The sequence below is a fragment of the Apostichopus japonicus genome, chromosome 9 (assembly GCF_037975245.1).
Source record: "Apostichopus japonicus isolate 1M-3 chromosome 9, ASM3797524v1, whole genome shotgun sequence".
In the NCBI taxonomy this organism is placed as follows: Eukaryota; Metazoa; Echinodermata; class Holothuroidea; order Aspidochirotida; family Stichopodidae; genus Apostichopus; species Apostichopus japonicus.
Genome location: NC_092569.1, coordinates 12,397,478 through 12,417,766, shown reverse-complemented (window position 1 = coordinate 12,417,766; position 20,289 = coordinate 12,397,478).

Sequence of the window (20,289 nt, the reverse complement as noted above, 5' to 3'; positions counted from 1 at the left end):
AAGGAAAAAATGTAAGTTAGAAGAAAATCACTTTGTACCGCTAGGGCATTCGCGTTGCCTATATAATAAGCTGAGGGGAAGCCATATGGGAAATTTAGGTGTAAAATAATTGTTATGTTTGTGTTATCATTATTTGTTTTATCATGCCAGGAAAGGACTTATTGGGGAGGGGGCGGGTGGGGGAGAAGAGCTGAGTGGTAGGGCCGTGTAGAGGATTGTGACTCAATATTCTTAGTTAAAACATTGGGGCAATGATAAAGGGGCTAACAATGAAACTGATAGATATATAAAAGATATAGTCTTCATAAATATATTTATGAACCGTAGTTTCACATTAGACTGCTACACTGTTCACAGTGCTATTGTTACTCTGACCAAACTCGTGAAAACAAAACAAAGCAAACGCACGGTCATCATCGCCATGCCCCCGTCAACCACCCCTCCACCCCACCCCCACCAATTACCCACCACCCCCTACTTGGCATCAGTTAACTTAACCACACATAAAATATTTTGTGAACATATATGCATAAAATACTAAACTAGTACTTGAGGTATAATGAATAACATGGTTATAACTACATCATGACTATAGCAGCTTAGCACCCATGGCTTTGCACCGTATATGTATCTGTCTCAAAACTCCTATGATATATAAAATTATGTGAAAAACGATTAAAACCATCATGACTGGCATTGCTAACCCAAACTAAATGCACAAAATAATGTACATAAAATTTGATATTGCTTGTACGTGATAAAACAACATTTATACAATCATTTAATTTACGCTATAAATGAAATTCGTAGTTCCTACTTTTCATCGGGGTATGGGGGGCAGCAAAATGTTTGAGCTCCTTTTATAAGATACACCAGTCATTATGAGCCTCATAGGCCTAGCGCCTACACGAGTCAGTCACCAAACATGGGGGACATTATATATTTGAGTCCCCAACCCCTCAGAAAGTGGGGTTGGGGTGGGGACGTGCCCCTTGTCCCTTCATGATTGACGCACCTTCCTGGTCCATCAATGAGGATACCAATCGGGAATAGGCAAACAAGCAGAGTCGACCAGAATGTAACTATCTGTCTTAATCGGAAGCACATGCACTCTACAGAACTATCGAAGTTTTATATAAACCCCTGCCATAATGAGACGTACAACATTTCACTAACTCACAGTGCATAATTGCTTCAAATTTGGGTTATTCGAAGTTGTATGCTGCCCTCACTTAGAGATCATTCTTGTAGAGTGAATCGCCTTCTTTTGAAATGTGCGGAACAATATTCACACAAAATAAAATCAAACATTTACTTTTCAGAATGTTTCCATTTTTTTTGTAGATAATATATTTTCGAGGGAGGGAGGAGGTGGGACAGTGCCATCATGCCAAATCCTTTCAATGCTTCCATGCATTTTGTTGATCAGTTAATTCATGTTACGTAATAAAATAAAATATCATGGATCAATTAACATATTTTCAGTATTGTGTTGCAAACCGCTTCCAAAGGGTCCATACAAATGTGTTTTCTCTTTCAGATTTAGTTAAAAAGTGTATTACCGTTCTGTTTATTAAACATTCAGCGGGGCATGTATTTCCATACTTACGAAATAACACTGTGCTGCCCTCGTTTTGCGAGCTTTACGTATGGTAGGATGCTCCATATAACCACCCCGTTCACTTACACCCTGAACACTAAATGTGATCTTTAAGTCCTTGCAGAAGTTTCCACGTTGACGATTCATGGCACCGTCAAGTTTCCGTATCAGAGCCCAAACCTTTCGTCACTTGTGAACTAGCCTGTTTACTCAACAGTAAACATTATTGTCGTACACTGCTCTTGAATGTCTTATAATGCGGTCTAAAATTGCCTCAATTTCCCCAAAATGTTTCAAACCATATAATGCCATATATATCTACTCTGACATCCAAGCCACGTACAAAGAGAGATCCATTTCGACAAGGGATCTGGAACAATTTGTTCCAAGCTCAATAGTTTGCCAACGTATTCAAAAATATGTTATTCTGCCATGTAACTGTTCGGGTTCATATGAACACTATATGGAGTATGCCACGGTTTGATGCGGGTTTAATTTTTATTTTCGCTGCTGTCGGATTCATTGTATGAACGCGACGCACAAGGTGTGCAAGTAATATCAGGGTCAATCTAGGGTGAGTGTTGGGAGAGGGTACTATAAAGGTATATATATATATATATATATATATATATATATAAAGCTTCAAAGCCTTTAAGCTCCGTTTGCACACAACTTGTTCGATCTATGTCGCAAATATCAATTCAGGTTGCCTTTACTATTCAAAATTTCATGAATTTCATTAATAAGAATGAGTGGTTACACTCTTGTACCTATGCCCTTTTGACCCGTGACATTGTTTATACTGCACTCAGTTTCTCTTTCACATGTTGTAAACGTGACTCATAACATGAAAGGAGAACTATAACTTACATGTAGGCTATAAGTGATACGCGCTATACTTTTATTATCAACTATTATGCACAAACATGGCTATTGCATTTGAACTTCCTTGTTGGAACAAGTTTCACACGAAAATTGTCTCAAAAGGTCAGCATTTGTCTTCCTCCTCGGCTTAACTAATGTCCTTTAAACAATATAACTGAAAGAGGAAGTTTGCAAACATTGTTGAACTTGTTATTGAGGTATGCTCGCCAAGTACACATTCTTTGTGGGCTGCACTAATTGTTATATTACATATAATCTGTCCGTCCCAGAAATAGCTCATTCGATCACTTATAGTCAGAGGTTGAGTTGTAGCAGATCGCGTCCGACCATGATTCCACAAATAACTAGATCGGTTTTGCTCCTTCTCATCGTTATGGCAGGTAAGTTTTTCACTTTCAACAAATGGTCTAAAACTCTGTTGCATTTATATTGTCATAATGTATACTGCTCCGTCCATGAATGGATATAAGTCTAAACAATATTGTGAATTTTGTCTGACTAGCTGAACGATTGTCTGACCTTTCCAATTACACATAAGCAGAAGGCACTTGAAGAGAGCATTTGCAACTTGCAGCAGTTTTGCCTGATATGTGTGGTATGTTATGGGGCTATACCATATATGCTATAGGCATACGGTAGTTGTACACTGGCTTACAATAAGAACCTGAATATATACCCAAAAATAAATATATGTAAAAATAGGTAATCCATGAGATATCGAACTGCTAGTGTAGGTTAATAAGCATACTTGAAGCTCTCCAATGCAGTACATTTTGTGTCAATATTTTATTTCATTACCAAAAGTATACGGACTTCACGACGAACTCGAAGATAAACCATTTGTGAGGGTTGGAGTTCACGTGATTTTATAGCTAGGAAGTGATACTATAGTTGACTTACCCGTATGGCTTTATGGCCGTTAGTCCTGTGCTTGTAAATATTTGTTAGACGGCATAACATGCATACGCTTGAAAAAGAAACTCCCAACATGTATGACTGCATTCCGTTAGTGGATGTTGGTTTTTGGAACGTTTGCCACAGTATTGAACACAGCCGAAACTATGCGTTTGCATCATGGCGAAGAAGTAACTTAGTGTGAACAATTCTTATACTTGATGTTTGAAACAATTGTTTATGATTGATAACATCGGAAAGATTCCAACCTCGTGCACCTGTACCAAAGGCGAACTTTAAAGGTCTATACTGACACCTATGGACAATATTGTCCTAACTCTAATAGGCATTACAAATCATGAAAATAGCTTCAATTCCCATGAAAATCCATCAAAGATGGACCATTTTACAAATCTTGTCTCAATTCTAGTTTTGTTAATGAATAAACATTAGATAATTATGCAAATTGTTGATGTGCAGGGAGTGACTGCCTAATTTTCTCTTATGGATCACATTATTTTCACAACCTTCGTTTCAGGGACTCTGAACACAGGGTTGTGGCCAAAGGCGATTGTTTATTGAAATAATTTAAGATCTTTTTAAATATAAGAACATCAAGTATTCAAATGATACATGGAGGTGTGTAATTAGGGGCTAAAATAAGAATGTTTGATGAGCGCAACACTCCACGTCATAGTTTGCACATATTTAACGAGTTTCTCAGATTTATCAACACTTCAAATGTGTATATCTTGGAAACGAAAAGAGCTTATCGAAAACCTACAACATATTTTTAATACGCGCAACAAATATACTGATCATTATGGGCAAATAGGCTAGGTGTCCTTAGAACTTTAAGCAAACGGGTGCAATGTTATTTTGAATCGATCATTGATGCACAGTCACAGTTAGACACATCGAATTACTGTTTGTTGCATTTTTTGGATACCTCCATGCTTTCGTCCATTGTCGCCTCTTGGGATTGTACACACCAGTGGCGGACTGACCACACGCATTTGGGCAATGCCCGGTGGGCCGGTGGGCTGGGGAGCCTGGTAAAAATTACAGCCCATTTTCACAGTAGTTAATAAAAATACAGACTGGCTGTGTAGAAATATATTTTTAACTGTGAGAACCAGCTCATGAAATCACCATGTTAAATAGTCTTTTAGTTCGTAACAAAAGAAAGTGCTATTGGCACGCCCGTCCGTGCTAATGGATTTTATTTAGGTTTTCTTCCATTTTTTTCAAGCATGTTGTCACATAATGCTTGAAAAACTAAATTAAATCCAGTCTAAAACATATATTTTTGTCTATTTTTGTTTACCTTTTTGACTTTTCTCAGTTTAAATAAATCAAGTGTTGCTTCTGGAAAATTATTTTTGGGTCTTTCTTAAAGGATTATTGTCACCTACAAAATTGAGAGATATAGCACCAGTTTGCATCTAGGCGTTCCTTAACTTCAAGAAACCTCAATGGGGAGGGGGACACCCTATCCCCTTAGACCCCTGCCCCAGGATAGCAATCACTATGTAAGTAACATATCAATGAATAATGGGCCGGTCTAGGTGAAGAGTGCCCGGGCCGGTTTTAAGACCCAGTCCGCCTCTGGTACACACAGACATACCCAACATACATAAAAAGGTAGAAAGCATAAAAGTCAACTATAAATTGTGTTTTATTTTTCTTGATATGCTTGTTATAATGCTATCATTATAAAAATGATCATTTAAAAGCCAAATAACGATCATAACAAATACAAAAACTCCATCCGTAAATCAGTAGATGTCACAATCGAGTATTTTGGTTACTTGCAGTGGACCGTGGCATCGCTGACCGATGCCACGGTACTTCTATAGTTTCTATAATAATGCAAATGCTGTTAAGTTAAAGTTAACTCTTAAGTCGATAGTCGTAAGTTTGTTCTGGTCTAGATTTAATAAAATGTGGCTACACCAAGCGGAGACCAATAAAGCTGTAGTATAATTTCCAATTTAGACAAGGTACTTTGTACCTGCCATAAAAATTGGAATCATACTACAGGTGTGTTTGACCTCTAAACACGTCGATCCCGATAAAAGTATAAAAAAGGGTAAGCGATACATTCTATTAGGCTGATGCCTTCAGTCAATGACCTCTACTTGAGCTCTGTTGGCTCCTGTATGTTACTATCGACTTTAAGAACGAGCCGAATACACTCAAAAGGGTTATGTAACAGGTTGATCAAAGAGAAGACAAAAACAGTTAAAGCTTCAACACCTGAATAAAAAGTTTTTCTCTTTCTTCTTTTGAGTTATAATATAGAAGAGCAAAGATGTCAAAAGTGGAGAACTTCTTTTTTTTTCTTAATATGCCAAGAAAGATACATTTAAAAAATGCAAATTCAAGCAAAGGCTCAATCACACAACCATTCAAAGGGAACATCTTCCACTGCATCCCATTCTTCAAACCCTCAGGATTGTTCCTGTAATTCAATGGAAAAGGGAAAAAATAATAATTAGAAAGAAAACATATAATATTCACAAATAGAGTGGGTGCGGTGGGATCTGTTATATAATGTTTGTTCCCTTTACATAATTCCAATTCTAATGGCAGGTACAAATTAAACTTTTCTAACCACTAGTCTGACACATCTTCCCAATGGCGAGACAGAAAGTCTGCCTCTACCTTCAATTTGCCTGATGTGTGCTCTCATGTGAGTGTCAGCCGATGCTTTTGACAAAACACCCAAATCTGCTGTGCAGCAAACTGAATGTCCCCGCTTTTTGTTCCACCATGTTTGTTTATAACTGAGTGTGGAGGTATTATCCGACTTGTATTGGAATCTTTAGGTTGAATATTGCTTTTGAGAAACACTGGGAGACCTAGGAACACTGCTTGTAACTCTAGTGCATTTATATGCCATTTTTTTTCTTCTTGGGACCAAAGGCCCCTGTTTGTTGCATACCAAAAACGGCTCTCAACCTGACTTTGACGAGTCTGTTTGAATCATCATATCTGGTTATAGTTTGGATTGAAGCACCATTTTGGGTATGGCTTTCTTCTATCCACCATTTCAACTCTTAATGGGCCTTTGTTATAAGGTAAGCTGAAGCCTTGAAACCTAGAGGCTTGTGAATTGCTATACATTCGATGCCCTTTGGAGATATCTCACATGAGCCATCGAAAATCTGATAGCCCCCTTGCCTGCTACCATTTCCAATAGAGTGTTTGCTAATGGTCAGGCTTTTGATAGCTTGCAGTTGAACAGATTCTGACAACTTTTCTTGATACCCTTCTAGTTGATCTGTGGAGAGAATTGAAAAATGTTAATGGAATCTTTTCCTACACCCAGGAATACTGTATTTCTGCTTGTGGTGAAGACAGACTTATTTAGGTTTACTATGAACGCTAGACTCGCCAACAGGAAGTTCATTTCCTCCCTTAACCTTACATGTGACCGATATAGAAACAGGAACATTGTCTAGGTAGACAAAGAGGCTTACTCCTTGCAGTCGCCGATGGCCTGCTATGAACTTCCTATTGTAACTTAAACGGGGATAACCATAGACCGAAGTGCAGGGTGTAGTATTGGAAGTTTTCCACCTTCCAAAGAAACCGAAGGAAGGCTCTGTCCTCTTCGACAAATGGAATCTTGGGAACCACAAACAGTGTGCTTAGAAATTATCTGTGTGAGTTCGTTTGGGGAACCAACTCTACTGCCTTCCTTAGGATGAGAGCTTGAATCTCTGCATATGGACTTTGGCTTTCTCTTTACTGACTATAAAATTGGGATATGAATGTTCGTAAGGTGGAAGAAAGTTAACAACCTGGAGAACCCAAGTATCGCTTGTAAGTTCTTGCCAAGCCTTTGAACAAAAGTTGTCCCTAAACGACACTGAAAAGAACTTACCACTAAACGCTGATGCTTTGTTCTGGTTCTTAAAGCTTCTGCTGCTGCTTTGGACGACGCCTCTTCAGCGGAAGAAGCTAGAAGCCTTGGGAGCGGTTGCCCCAAAAAATGATTCGGCCAGAATTTCTTTGTCTGTCAGCACCAAAGTTGCACTCGAGTTGCCCGCAAGCTTCCTTTTAATCTTTCCCCATGTTTTAAGTTGATGAGGATGTAAAGACAGATTTTAACTCTGAAGCAATATTTGACGCACCTAACAATGCTCTAGCATCCTGTGTTCTTTTCATGAATAGCTCCCTCAGATCCTCACTCAAGAGACCAGTGGCAGTTGTAGCACCCTTGGCAGCCAATTAAATGAATCTCTGTCGCCCATATTTTTCATAATAGCCTCCCTACGCACCCTATTTAGAATGGCAACAACATGGCCAGGCAATAACAGTCATTGACAGGTGATGTGTTTGGATAGCTCATTGGGCATAGGCCATTTTATTTTCAAATGGTGAAGTATGAAGGTGAGAGGGCCTGCTAAATTTCCACAGACGCCAAGATGGACATTGTAGACTGTGAGTAGATGTAACCCTAAGCAGTGTTACCTCTCTCAGGGGAAACTAGCATTGCGGAAGTCGAGACCCCATCCTCATTAGAAAGGCATATCGTCTGCTCAACCGAGCCAGCATTTATGTCACAATTTTCCCGTGCAGAGGACCACGGGAACATGACCTGGTACGCTGTCTTGCTCCTAGGAGCCAAGGTTAGACATACTCATAGATACGAGTGTGAAAAAAACTCGAAAAATACCTCACCTGTTACATAACACTTTATGAGTGTATTCCATCGGCTCGTTCTTAAAGTCGATAGTAACAGACAGGATCCAGCAGAGGTCAAGTAGAGATCATTGAATGAAGGCATCAGAATAGTAGAAGGTATCGCTTAGCCTTTTTATTCTTAGACATTTTAGATCGGGATCGACGTGTTTAGAGGAGAAACACACCTGCAATATAAAATGGAGTGCCCTTTAGTATATTTCAGTTGTAAGTTGAAAGTATTAACCTTGATTTAACGAATATAACTGATTTGTCTTACATTCTGTAGCGTCTGGACAAGTTCCTCCTGATTGCCTAAATTGCATCTGTTTTGTGGAGTCCACTTGCAAAATACCTTCCCCACTGTGTCATATGGATGTAGGATCCTTGTCATGTGGTCCTTACCAAATGAAACTAGGCTACTGGGAGGATGCTAGGCTGAAGGGAGGAAGTCTGGATGGAGGTACGTATCGAAACCCTTCTGCACATGTGCATTACATGTTTGTATGATAGGTTATGCATGGTCGTAACTGTAGCCGGTTGTATCAAATATTGTTTATCGTATGGTCGCTCATGATCTAGTCATGTATGTGACGCGTGATCACGACAATTTCACATTTAATATAACGATACATGTCGTAATGATATTTGATATTGTTGACAATGATTCGGGTTTCATAATTTACTATCATGCTTGTCATATATGTCGCCACCAATTTGTTTGGATATACTAATAATACCTGTGGTTTCGGCCACCAAACTTGTGATGTTATAGATCATGGTAATAATCATGAAATATAGGGCAAAATAGGGCCTATTAACATCATGCCTGTGACGCGTGATCAAAAGGATGATATTGATAATACTTGTGGATGTGAAGTTGATCTTTGCCGTAAACCATCATTGTTGCCAATGATCATGATTGGTTGACTGTAAACTTGCTGCTTCATAACTGGTTAACAAATGCATTTGATGCTGTTATTCGTTATCGTGGAAATGATTTCCATTACATCACTCGTTGATCATGCTTATGACGCGTGATCTTCACAATAATCGTGATATATAGTGAATGGCGATGTTGGTCGTTGACTTCGTGCGAAATGATGATTATTTTCACATCATAGTATTTACGATTTGCCACGATATCAATGATATGACTTAATGTAGGGTGTAGAGCTAGGGAAGAGGATGATTTATTACATTCATTTTCATGAATAAGCATGCAACAATATTTATATAAAGTAGAACACGGTCGGAGCAATGGTATAGTAACTGTTAGTAAATCACAAAAGCACGCAACTCACTCAATTCAACAATACATCTAGTACATATACACGCTGTAGTGTGTACTGTGAAGTCCGAGTCATCTGCGAATACTTGAAACGCTTAGAACCTCCGGTTGTTCTTTCGGGTATCTCACCCCCACCTACCCACCCCTCCCTCTGTAACTATACCGACAATTTGGCTTACTTGTGCTTCAGATAAGTATCCAAAAATTACACCGGGCGATATATGTCTGTATGTTGTTTTAATAATCAATAGTTTACTTAAATATTAACAAATTGTACAATAAACAATTTTAAGTTGCTATTTCCATCCACAGATTGGCAGAATTGTTCAGCGACCTTTGACTGCAGTGAACGGGCTGTACAGGGTTATATGGCACGGTACGCAACATTTGCCCGTCTAGAGCATAATCCTACCTGTGAGGATTTTGCGCGGATACACAACGGCGGACCAAATGGGTTCAAGAACCCAGCAACTGAGAAATATTGGTTGGAAGTGAAGAAATGTCTTGACATAGGCGTTACACCTGACGATGCAACAAAACTGAACAAACCGCAACTTAATAACAAAACATAATTATAAACTAAACACAAATCGTGAAAGAGGTATATGTTATGATGTTGCCATTAGAAACAACACACATTAGGTGTTATATATCTTTTAGACAATGTACCTTTGAATGATTTAAGGTTTTTAAAGGGGCGGAGCCGTCACGTAAGCTGTATGGTTTTAGATATTTCCTGAGACGCACAATACCTTTCTCTGACATCAAGATTCGTGACGTCACTCATAAATTTTTGACGAACATCTGCGACAGTATGACGTGAACGATCATTAAACATAGTTGTAGGCGAAAGTTAGCCTATTACAAAATAATAAGTAAAAGTCCGGGGTAAAACTTCTTTTTGGACATGCGCCTAGCCCCCTTTCCCACGTGCCGACACCACCAACAAAACTTGCAGGCTGATTATCAAAAATTAAAGGATTAACCTATACTATGATGGATAGTACAGTTTGCGTGATAGGCTACTGACCCTGTTATCTTAAATACCAAATTAGGTTTAAGCCTCACAGATTGGCACCTCAATGTTGGCTAACAGAAACATTCCATTTGTGGGGAATAACTTATGAAGCATGCAAAAGATAACGTGAAAATATCTCGAACAACAATAAATCAAGCAACTATAGGCAAATAAGAGTGACCTACAGTAGCGTTCGAAATGATAGGCCTATGTGCACATGCCTGATCTATTAAGCGCATTGTGGGTACGTTATCATAACCAGTGATTCTCTATTAAGACACAGGACAAATTTCCACCTCATGCTCTTCTCCAACTTTCAGTTACCAAAGTCAAAGCAATTGTTGCAATAACACAATTGTGGATCAGTAATGTCTACACATTCTTCATGAGCCCATTCCTTGCGGCGTTCACACATGAACCAATCTTCGTCATGGGATTCTCCAAATACGAGACATAATTTAGTCACCGTTTTTCAACAGCTGTTGATTTCTAAAAAAGAATCATCATCATTTTCCTTTTTTAGGATTCTAACTGCCACTTGTTTGTTTTGATGACTTTCTATTGTACCTAGTTAATGTCTATTTAGCTGGATTCTTCGCATTTGACTCAAAGTTCTGCACAAGTCTTTTGTGTGGAGAATTGTCAGAATTGTTCCTTTTGATGATTTCTGGCCTTTTTGTACCGACTTGTTTGGTGCGCTCCTGGAGAGTATCACATGCAAAGGAATCAGTCCACTCTACTAACTGTTCATAGTCATCTGACATACGTAAATAAACTGACCAGGTGTATGTCACAAACAAGCCAATAACATGTATCGACTTGCTGTTAGCATTCAATGTCGTCTGGTGAAGAATCGTTGTGTTACTTGATATTCACACATGTGTTCTGTTGTAGTTCTGTGTATGGTTGCTGTATAGCTGATATATATATATATATATATATATATATATATATGTATATATATATATGTATAGCTGATATATAAGTATAGCTGTGTAGCATATATATGCTATATGCTGTAGAACTTATACATGTACAGCTGGATAGCTGTATAGCTGACATGACGAGCTCAAAGAACAAAGATACTCCAGCTAGCTTCTGTTTCTGTTAAGTCTTTTCTGTTCATTTACTCCGGTTTTGGTTTCTAACTTTCTATTTTAACTCTTCTCGCATATTCTGTACTTCTTGCTGTTAGTTATTTCAATAATAACTTTCAAGGAAACCATATTCTGCTTGAGTTTCTTTCTTCATATCCCTTTTCATAAGAGGACTGGTGTCAATCACGCTGTAATTCTTTCTCTTGATTGATGACTCGTTTGTATTAATGAGTCTATAGATGGGCTATTGATAATGATGGATGCAGCCGTAGATTTAGGGATTGAGGTAGGGATGAGGGTAGACTGACCACTTCTAGGAATGGCCGTAGAACTTCCGGTGGGCCATACAGGCCATATGGTAGGCCATACGGGAAATAATTGCTGATTTAAGGTCCGCAGGAATTAATATTATTACCGGTATTCATTCTATTTAATACCGGCATTAATTCTCAATCTATCAGCTTCATATGCAGCTTCAAACGCCATTATTAAATAGAATCAATACCGTCATTAAATATAATTCATACCGGCATGAAATATAATTAATACCGGCATGAAATAGACCATCTTTGCTTAGTTGGAACTGCAACTTTAGTTGCGCTATAGTGTAATACGCACTGTTATTGAAAACAATAGTAAATAAGCAATTATTTCCCGTATGGCCTACCATATCCGTAACTGATATACCAGGGCAATGTGCTAGATGACGTGTAGCTGGTATAGGCCAGACATGCACATCTGCCACAATAACTGTTTTATTTATTTTATTTAAACTTTATTGTATTGAGGGTGATTCGGTAAGCCAGAGCTATATATCTTCCCCGAGGCCCTCGGTTACAAAGACAAATAAAACAAAAAACACATACGGCTATCGGTTGTGTATACGAGCTGAGCGGGAGTGGTGGTGGGTACTTGGGAGGACCTGGGTTCTGTCATTGTGGAGACGTTCCCAATTGGCTCAGGAACTGAAGCGGCAGCTCATTGAGTATCAGTAACCCACTTGCCCAAAAATGACATTGGTGGGCAATACAAAAATATTGGACGAATAATTTCAAAATTCATTTAAAGGCTCAGTTAAACCTGCAGATCGCGGTTGGCGTTAATCCGTAATTGACGGGGATTCTCAAACTAATACCAGCCAATTGCGTCTCAAGTTAAGTATTATCATATCATTATGCTTTATGTTATCTCTACGAGCCCGTTTGGTTTGTATTACTGGCAACTGCCACAGTGCCACGGATTTGACTATAGGCAACCCAGAATGAGCATCTAGTTTGAGTGAGTTAACCTGTACATGAATCATTTCTACCCAACAAATCAATAAATTTATATGCTAAAATCTCGGCCGATTGAATAACTTTTGAAAGCTCTGAAGCCTCTAAAGTTCAACATATCGTATAGCTTCCATTGACCTCTCGCCTATGGCGGCCCCTGGACCCCACGCAGATAGCGCAAAGCGTATTCGTTGACAGGTCAATAAATTGAATCCGCTTCACCGAGTCCCACCAAATCATGGCTACGCGCTTGACTTCTCTACAATATACCAAGTTCATATTTTATTTGCACTATGTCTTCAACAATTTAGCTGATGGAACTCAGGAATAAACTGTTCAATTTGGGTAAAGAAACATTCCTAACGGTACCGTTACCATGGCTTCAAGTGTTTGGGAATGGGGCATACTGCAAGAGTACCTAAAATGACCAAACTTGTAGCGCGCAAAACTTGCCTCCCCCACCCATTGAACATCTTTGTCCCCCTCCCCCTCAGCCCGCAGATGAAACATTAGACTGGTTCCATTTCTCATAAAGAAACTTGTCGAAGGCATTTTTGAGTACAAGCAATTGAAATGGTTCTTCTTAAGTGAAATTTTATGCTGATTACAGAAAGTCTGGTCCCCAAGCTGAATTTTGAAAAGAAGCATGCCTAATTTGCATAAATTCAAAATGGCCGACATTTTGATGAATTTTGTGCATAACACAAGATTTAAAGGACGTAAAGACTTTGTTCTTGCGTCAATACCCTTGTTTGTAAGGTCAAAGAATGCAATTATAATAATAGTTGTATCATCGGGTCATAAGTTGACCCTTAATTTGCATAAATTCAGAATAGCCACCGTTTTGATGCATAACTGAAGATTTAAAACCCTTTGAATCCTAATGTCGGATGATCCAACAAAACAAGCGATTAATTTCAACAACATTCTAGCTCCGTAACCCAGTACCCCTCCCCCCCCCCCCAAAAAAAAAGTCTGAAACGGTAGAGCTTTTTAATCTGTAGCCAGTTAAGCATAGGCCAATTCTAGAAGATTTTACAGCAGATTTTCCAAGGAATGGGTATATGGCCAGTCTGGGGCATTTTACTACATTGCGCAATCACGGAATGACCGCACGGTGGATTCGTAATTAGTTTTCCAGTGAAAACAGCTCAAATACACGTACAAACAGTCAGAAAAAGACTGAAAAGGTCAGTATGAATGCAAGGAATAATACTAGGGTAATTATCTCAAGCTATTAAGCCAATTTCTTGGTGTTTCGGGATGAATGTCTGGTAGGTAGGCCTAAAGCCTAGTTTAGTTTAGCCTAGCCTAGTGTGTGAAGTTAATAGGCCAATGAAGTTAATAAGCCTGGTCTAGGCCTAGCTTTATGTAGGCTTAGTCAGTTATTGTGTGAGGTTAATAGGCCAATGCTTTGATCGTGATTCACGACTGTTCAAACGTGATTTACGACTATTTTGAAGAATATCATGGCTCAAACATAATATTTCTGGAATCCTGACTAAATGCCCGTTCCATTGATATAGGTTGCCATCAGTGACAAAAATATCTAGTTTTAGAGTAAAAAAGTAGTTTCATTAAATGCACTAAATAACTTTCGGACCACAGGGTGTCACAATATTTGATTGTTTCATCACTTTTCAGATTACAAGACTTTAAAACGTGTTGAGTTGAGAATGGATCCGGTAATTTGCTTGAAGAGACCATCTTCTGTAGACACCACGCTATGCATACTTTGCCAAGAAAGAGGCGGTAAACTTAGCAAACCCGGTACACAAGGAATGAACACTTTAACCAAAGCAACTGCAACTAGAAGAAAATCAAAGAATGATAACTTCCGGGAAGTAACTGACCGCCTTACAGGACTTTTGAACTCTGAACCAATACCAGCTTTAACATGGCACATGAAATGTTACCGTCCATATACAGACAGTACCAAACTGAAGAGATTGGAACCAATATGTAGCTCAAGCAAATCTGCAGATGATGAAGCCTCCAGCAGCACCCCTTCGCAAACCTGGTCCTCAAAACGCCGAAGTAGTGTAGCTCCAATTAACTGGAAACTTTGCATGTTTTGTCAGAAGTTTACTCAACAGAGACTTAGATCTATTATGTCGCTTGAATTAAGTGAGAGCATATTAACAGATGCTAAGTTTCATCAAACAATGGGCATTCACCTTTCTGGTATAAATGATCTAATAGCTGCACAAGGGCAATATCATCTGGAATGCTTGGGATATTTCCGACGATCCGTAGCAAAAACTCGTTCTTCCGCTGGAACTGAATTCTCTGATGTGCCAATGGAGTGGCTCTGTACAGAACTAAGATATGCAGCAGAGAAAGGCCACGTTCTTTGCCTAGATGATGTGTGGAATCGGTACATGACAATCGCAGAGGAGTCAAATATACCGATACCGAAGTCATTTATTAGTCGCCGAGCTAATTTCACTACCAAATTGCGGTCGAAAGTTGAGGATGTCATAACCTTTGTAGTTTCAGAGGGACCTCATTCAGAAACACGAACCGTTTTACTCCCAATAAAGTATACTGGTTCTGTAATGTATATCTGCCAATCAACCGCAGAAGCCAAGGATGACGATCTGCTAACGATACCACCGTATGTGCCTGAAGACGACACTTTTATATCTTTGGTACATGTAGCTCTGAAGATTCGTGGTGATTTGATGGCAAAAGAAGGCCACAAAGGTTTTTCAGTCAGTGAAGAAGATTCTCTGGAATGTATCCCAGATAGCCTCTATCTGTTTTTGAATCTTGTATTCAATGGTACCACTCAGCTTGAAAATGAAAACATAGGCGAAGGAGAGAGAGAGAATACAATGAAGCAAAGCATATTAAGTACAGCTCAAGATATTGTGTATGTTGCAAGTGGAGGCAAAAAGTGGACACCAAAACACATTGGTCTAGCCAGTACACTTCATCAGGCAACACGGTCCAAAGTTCTGGTAGATTTATTTCACAAGGCTGGTCACACAATAAGCTATAAGCAAGTTCTGCAATTAGATACAGCATTGGCAGAAAGTACCCTGAAGTCGATGGATCCACAAACTGGAGCTGTTATGCCTCCAAACATTATGCAAGACAGATTTATGCACTTCACAGCCGATAATATCGACATTCTCGACGAGACTCTAGATGGAAAAAACACTTTCCATGCCACCCAGATGGCAGTATGGCAGCTAGGGCCATCAAATGATGTTCGCCTTAACGACATTACACGATCAAGCACAAGTAGCCAGACGTTAAAAGTGCCAGATGCAATGGATACCTTGATCCCCGTTAGTAAACCTGTTCAAAAGACAGAGCCAGTGTTACCGGAATGCTGCGAACAAGACATCGTTCTAGAACAGTCAGAGTGTGCGACAAAGTGTGCCAGAGAAGCATTTGCTACCGACCTGACATTCAACATTTTGCGGCAAAGAGGGACAGTTACTTCCAGCTGGACAGTTTTCAACGAAAAAATTTCCTCTCAGTCTCAACCAATGACTTCAGTCGGCTATATGCCTATAATCCAGGCTCCAGCTCATGAATATGACACTCTCAATACAGTTGTTCGTAGGTGCTTCCAAGTCTCCGCACATGCAGGGCAGGAGTTTACAGTTCTTACTGTTGACCAAGCCTTATACTGCAAGCTAATGGAGCTCAAATGGGCCCACCCAGAAGAGTATAAGAACCTCATACCACGACTAGGAGGGCTTCATATATCAATGAACTTTCTCAACGTCATTGGAACACATATGGAGGGCTCAGGATTAGCAGAGGTATGGATAGAGGCAGGTATATTTGGACAAAATACTGCCCAACAGGCAATGAATGGTAAGAGCTACAACAAGGCCACGAGGGCCCATAAACTGACAGTTCAGGCTTTGTGGCGTTTGCTAGGGCCAAGTATTCTACACCATATTGACGCTACTGACAAGCAAATGTATGGTGACATTTCACAGGCTGATACACAAGACCTGATAGGAATTCTCAACAGTAAGTCATTCGGAAGAATAATGGAAAATTTTGAAGAAAAGAGACGAGAGGAGAATGTCAACTTTGACTTCTGGTGGAAATACATAAAAATGGTTGAGACTCTCCTTATGTTCACACGTGCCCAGCGTGATGGTGTATGGGATCTGCACCTGTTTGCCTTCCGTGAGATGTTGCCCTACTTTCTTAGGTATGACCACTATAATTATGGGCGTTGGGGTCCCGTGTATCTTGCAGAGATGTCGCAGTTGCCAGCAGATGTATTAACTGAGTTTCAGCGGGGAAACTTTGTTGTGAAGGGATCAAATCGCCGATTCAATCAAGTTGATCCTGATCAAGCGCAGGAATGGTTGAACGGAACAGGAAAGCGTGGTGGTGGAATAGTTGGAATTACCAAGACAAGTTCTGCACTCACTCGCTGGGCTCTTTCTTACAATCTGCGTTCACATATTGCATTGGAAACCAGAAGGATGTATCACATGAGTCACACGGACCGGCATTGTCGAAATGAAGAAATGCCTAGCCGCCAGGAGAAAGACAACACTGATGAGCAGTCCCTCGTGTCTGTATTTCAACGATTCAAGGTTTTTGATCCTACTGTCCAGCCAACTGCTCTTCAAAGCATTGTGACGAAAGATCTGGCTGATGAACAAATTCAAGACTCGTTGTTAAATGCTCAGACCTATGGCAAGCAGCAGCTGCAGGAATTTGTCAAAGACAGACTTGTGATAGATCTAAATAAGTCCTCACCCAATAAATCACTTTATGACCCTATCACTAAAAACAATGCACCGACTTTTGAAACCCTGTACGAGGTCAAGATATCGGGTAGTGACAAGGATAAAACAAAGATCCTGAAAACCGACAGGAACATCTTGCAACGTCTCATCATTGCATATGCAGGAGGGCGCAAAGTGGATCTTGATACTGTTCTGAAGCATGAACTGATGCCTGTACCACTCGCCCTTGCCAATGTTAATGGTACGCTTAGGACAGGGAACAAAGCAATCCTAGCCGACGTAATAACAGCGGAAGTCGAATGCCCTGCAAATATTGATTTCAACAAAAGTACTGCTTGCTTGGTGATAGATGGGCAGGTCAGAGTAATTGCTGTCGGCAAGCCAACTAATGCTAAGACGTTTGGAGACCTAGCAGATGAGTTTACAAAGTCTATATATCAATCGGGTTCTAACTATTGTAGAATAGATGTGGTATTTGATAGATATCGTGAAGAGTCAATCAAATCTATGACACGACAAAGGCGCTCTAAAACCATAAGACCAATACGACGCGTAATTGAAGGTAGAGATGTCTCCCTCCCAAGCTCATGGTCCAATTTCATATCCTCACCAGACAACAAGTCAGATCTTGCGAGGTTTCTTTCCGAGCAACTCTTAGAAAATGCTCCACCCGACAAGGAGGTAGTTGTAGCTGGTGGATTTGAGAATGAACAGGAGGTAAAATCTTCTCACACAGCAACTAACATCATTCCTCTCAGAGCGTCTCACGAAGAAGCAGATACTAGACTTGTCCTGCTCGCAGTCAACATCCCTTTTGACACAGTTGTGGTTTCAGCACAAGACACCGATGTCCTTCTGCTCTTGGTTGCACATTTTCACCGTGTCCAGTGCAACCACTTATGGATGATGGCTGGAACGAAGAAGAAAAGGAAGTACATTCCTGTTGATGCCGTTCGTCAAAAATTGCCGACTGGTTCTGAAAATGCCTTACTTCCATTCCACGCACTAACAGGGTGCGACACAACTTCTTACTTCTTTGGTCACACAAAGAAAACAGCATGGAGAGTGTTTGCTACCCATTTTGAACTACTGAGTAGTCTTGGTGAAGGCTTGTTAAATGCAGATAAGATATCATCCACAGAAAAGTTTGTATCCCTCATGTATGGTGTTGACACAGCTTCGGTAGATTCTGCACGTCGAATCATGTTTGAGAAGGCCAAAAAACAGTCTTTGCCTCCGACCAGTAATTCGCTACATTATCATATCCAGCGTGTACACTTTCAAACCATGGTATGGAAAGAAGCTCACTGCCCAACACCTGATCTACCAGATCCAGCTGATATGGGTTGGAAGCGAGGAGATACAGGATTGCGACCCATTCTGATGACTCTGGATCCCATTCCCGACGTCTGTGTGGAACTGATTTCTTGCGGATGTACAACAGCATGTAATACCATGCAGTGCAAGTGCAGAAAGGCACGTATTCCTTGCATTGGCCAATGTGGCTGTAGAAAACGTGGACCCGAATGCTTCAACGTAAGAGACATTTAATTGGTGGTTATTCAGAGACATAAATTTCATCCGTAAGTAAATGATCAATGAATTCTTTATGTTCCAATGTAATGTAAAAAGTATAAATTATCATTTTTAAACTCTAGAAACCGTTTTTGGCAAAGAGCGACATTAATCTAAACCCGAGAAAGACAGATTAGATAACTTTTAGAATGGCGTATTGTTGAACTTGTGCAAGATAGGTGTGAGCATATTACCCAATGATATAATTACGGTTATAAATGAATTTCTTGACACTGAAAACATAGGTATAGACACAACAATGAAGTCTCTACGGGTCTTGAATCTTGAGTTATGCATCAAAGCATCAAATTGGCGGCCATTTTGCATTTATGCAAATTAAGTGTAAACATTTATCATCCAATCATACAACTAATGTTATAAACGTACTCTTTGACACTGAAAACATAGGTATAGACACAAGAACGAAGTCTCTACGAGTCTTGAATCTTGAGTTATACACCAAAATCATAAAGTTGTCGGCCATTTTGAATTTAGCAAATTAGACAAATTTTTCCTCAAAATTCAGCTTGGGGACCAGGCTTTTTGAAATCAGCATAAAATTTTCATAGAGAAACAATATTTCAATTGCTTGTACTCAAAAATGCCTTCGTCATCATTTTAGGGGGATCTTTATGAGAAATGGAACCAGTCTACATCTGGTTACTCTACCTGTTCACAAACGAGAAATTAGAATGGCGGTATTTCGCCAAATTACTATTGGCTCAACGAGCTTTATCAAAAGGATGGCGCTGTCTATGAATATGTGATCGATGAGTGAGTTTTAGGAGATCCCCCAGTACCAAATCCTCTGCAGTAACTTTTAAGTCCACAAAGTATAGTAGTATCCACAGATAAAATGTAACAAGGACTAGCTAAATTACGAACCGGATAAAATGCAGATATGAAGAGATATATTATCACGAAGTATAGCTAGCTACATCTTTAGATACAATGTCTGCCGCTGTTTAGCCTAAGCTGAGTAGTTGAACACACTAGTATGAATAGGCTGGTGTTGATATTCCTCGCTTGAAGGTACGAAGTTGAGGATCCAAATTAAAGTTAGACTGAATGAGTCCGGTTATACTTGATATATGAAATAAAACGATGATGTCCCCCCAATTATCGACGATGAATGGACACACAATATACAAAGATGAAAACTAGTGTGGATACTAAGATAAATTATAAATATTGCTAGCAAAAAAACTCGTCAGCTATCCAGAGCTGGGG